The sequence below is a fragment of the Petaurus breviceps genome, unplaced genomic scaffold (genome assembly GCF_028583685.1).
Source record: "Petaurus breviceps papuanus isolate PSGF00001 unplaced genomic scaffold, PetGlider_PUasm1.0 90822, whole genome shotgun sequence".
In the NCBI taxonomy this organism is placed as follows: Eukaryota; Metazoa; Chordata; class Mammalia; order Diprotodontia; family Petauridae; genus Petaurus; species Petaurus breviceps.
The window spans coordinates 21,025,307-21,029,365 of record NW_027187351.1 but is presented as its reverse complement, the minus strand read 5'-3'; positions in this window follow the sequence as shown (position 1 = coordinate 21,029,365).

Here is a 4,059-nt window from a genome sequence, read left to right as displayed (position 1 = left end):
GAGAGAGAGAGAGAGAGAGAGAGAGAGAGAGAGAGAGAGAGAGAGAGCAAATAGTTTTCTTCAATCTGCATTCAGACTCCATAATTATTTCTCTCAATGTGGATAGCCTTCTCCATAATGAGTCTTTTGGAGTTGTTTTACATCTTTGCATTGCTGAGAAGGATCCAATCTATCAAAATTAAGTCATCAGAAATACAATGTGTCTGTACTCTGTACAATGTTCTCCTGGTTCTACTCCCCTCACTCTGCATCGGTTTATATAATTTTCTACTGGATATTATGAAACCTGTCTGCTTCTCTTTAATTATAGCACAATAGTATTCAATTACATTCATATACCACAACTTGTTTTGTCATTCCACAATTGATGGGCACCTCCTGGATGAGAGTGATTTCTAAAAAAAGCAAACAGACAAACAAAAAACCTAGAGAAGAGTGTATCAAGGACAATTTGTGATTCAATCAAAAGTTGTCTTTATCTAAGAATGATTCTCTTATCAAGGAAAAATATATTTATACAAGGGAAAACTGTTTTAAGGTAAATGGGATCATTAATTGAGACCCACCCTTTCAATATACTTTCTGAACAAAATAAACAAAATAATTGTTTAAAAAAATGATTCCATCTATGTTCATTTATGATATAAGCTTGCATTTCTCTTTTTTTCCCCTTTTTCTACTTTTTTGGAAGGGGGAAGGCAGGACATTTGGGGTTAAGTGACTTGCTCAAGGTTACATGGCTAATAATCATTAAGTGCCTGAGGCTGGATTTGAACTCAGGTCCACCTGACTCTTGGGCCAGTACTCTATTCACTGCACCACCTAGTCGCCCCTAGCTTACATTTCTCTTTCTCCATTTTGTCTTGCTCTGATTTTAATATCGAAACCAATTTTATCTCAACATAATTTGGCACAATGCCTTCTTTATATATATTTACATCAGTTTGTGGAGCACAGTTTAAAAAAAATTGTTTCATAGAATTTAATTAATCATCCATTTTTGTTAATCACTGGTTCATATATTAAGATTTAAAAGAGATTGTACTGGCAATGTAATATGATTTCTCAGTCTATGGATAAGGAAACAGGCATATGGAGTTGGAATGATATACCCTAGGTATCCCAGGAAATGATTATCAGGGAGAGGAGGAGAAACCAAGCATGATTAAGTATAGAAATCATGGTATAAATATTGTACCATACTGTTTTTTTCCTGTTTTCCTATTTCATTTGTGGAATATTTGATTTGTTTTGCTGAGGCTGGTTTATTTACATGATCTATGTATAATTTAGTCCATTTTAATATTTTATAGGGTTTGGTGTTTTTTTCTACATTTAATTGATGTAGTCAATTTGGTTGGAACATGTGTGTGTGTGGGTGTGTGTAGTAGTAGTGTGTGTAGTAGTTTCAATAATTTTCATTATTTGAACTGTATTTATTATGGTTTCATTCTACTCATTTAAAACAAATTTCTAATTTTGTTTTACTGACCCCTCCCTCTGCACACACCATTAATTTGGCAAGTGCTTAATCTGTTGCATCGTTCTTAAACCACAAACACACATGTATATGTGTATTTGTATATTTACATGTGCATGCATGTATACAGACATTAGTATGTCTAGATGCATGTGTGCACATGTGTGAATGTGTTCATATGTGTACACATTCATATAAACATATGCATTAAATACTAATGCTATTCAACATGTGTATACACACATAAGTATGCACACATACATCTAAATGTACATATTTATAAATCATACACACATGAATACATGCAAATACATATGCATGTTTGTCTGTGTGTATGCATTGTGCATGTGTGTTTATGTTATATCATATAATAATATTTCATTATGCTGTGCTATATTATTTTATAAAATATTTTTTTAACATAATATTGTGTCCAGTTCTGTTTGACCCTATGGACCATAGCACATGAATACTGTGCATGGAGCTTTTTGGGCAAAATACTAAAATTATTTGACATTTCCTTCTCAAGTGGATTGAGCCAAATAGATGTTAACTTATTGACCCAGGGTCATTGAGTTAATATGTATCTGAGAAGGGGGTGGTTAAGTGGTGCAGTGAATAGAGCATGGGCCATGGAATTAGGAGGATCTGAGTTCAAATATGTCCTCAGGCACTTGACACACTTACTAGCCATGTGATTTTGGGAGAGTCACTTAACCCCAATTGCCCTCCAAAAAAGCAAATAAATAAATAAACAAATAAATGAATGAATGAATGAATGAATGAATGAATGAATGATCTGAGGTTCAATTTGAACTCAAGTTTTCTTGGTATGTGTGTACATTTATATTCTCTCTCTTTCACTCTCTCTCTCTCTATTTATATATATATATATATATATATATATATATATATGTATATGTTTGCATACACCCATTAAATTTTCATATATATATATACCCTGTTCGTGTATGCATGTGCACATGTGTATGCATACATGTATGTATTTTATGTCCATGTGTATATAGATTCACCCAATGCAGCACTATAGGATGTGTTTATATGTGTATGTGTATGTATATATGACTGTGTATACACATGCACTACATACACACATGCAGAATGCACACATTCATGTGTATAAGCATGCACATGTATTATTATTTATTTGAACACATGTATGAATGTATATGCATTTATAATTGTAATCATAAATATACACAAGTATTATATATTTTATATACACTTGCTTAGTATATATAGACACACACACATATATATGAATGTATATATATTAATGCATGCATTTATATTCTAGTAAATGTGTATTCATGTGTATCTTTCTCCATATGTGTGTATTTATCTCCAGATACATCCATCTTTATATCTATTCCCATATGTTTGTTGTTCAGTCATTTAGTTGTGTTTGCCTCTTCATAACCCTGCATGGATTTTATTGGCAAAGATAAAGGTTTTGTTTGCCATTTCCTTCTCCAGTGGATTAAGGAAAATAGAAGTTGAGTGACTTTCCCAGGGTCACACAGCTAGTGATTGTCTGAAAGAAGGTTTGCGCACATACACACAGACTCATGCACACACACACACACACACACACACTCATTTTTTTTTGGAAATAGAACATAAATTCCTAACTTTCATGAAAGCACTTATGATTATAGAAATGGAGGCGGTGAGAGTTGGATGTCATTGAGTCTAACAACCTAGTTTTTAAGACCTGATTAACAAAAGTTAAAATGACCTGAATATTCTGAAAACAAGTTGTACATAGAAGTATATTTGAAAATAACATTTAAACTCTGCTTCTTAAAACAAAAAGATCGAATCTTTGACAAAAGAATTTCCTTACCCCCCCAAAATATCTATCTATCTATCTGTCTATCTATCTATCTATCTATCTATCTATCTATCTATCTATCTATCTATCTCTATTTATATATCTATCTATCTCTCTATCTAATCTATCTATCTATCTATTGCCTGGTATAGTGGCAAGGACACTGAACTTACAAGGACACTGAAGATACATCTGCAAGATGTAGATTTAAAACATACATCAGAAACTAAGTGTATAGCCTTAGGCAAGGCATTTAATATTTTGTTCATCAGTTTCCTTATCTGAAAAATGAGATGCCTACACTCAGTAGCCTAGAGTTTCCCTATCACTCCCATTGCACTGATTCTTTCTCATAAATGTTAGGGATCTATATTATGCTTTAAGGCAAATCAAGAAATCTCTCTCTGTCTCTCTCTCTGTCTCTCTGTCTCTCTGTCTCTCTCTCTCTCTCTCTGTCTGTCTTTCTCTCTCTCTCTCTGTCTCTCTCTCTGTCTCTCTCTCTCTCTGTCTCCTGTCTCTGTCTCTGTCTCTGTCTCTGTCTCTCTCTGTCTCTCTCTGTCTCTCTCTGTCTGTCTCTGTCTCTGTCTCTCTCTCTGTCTCTCTCTCTCTCTCTCTGTCTCTCTCTCTCTCTCTCTCTCTCTCTCTCTCTCTCTCTCTCTCTCTCTCTCTCTCTCTCTCTCTCTCTCTGTCTCTCTCTCTCTGTCTCTGTCTCTCTCTCTCTGTT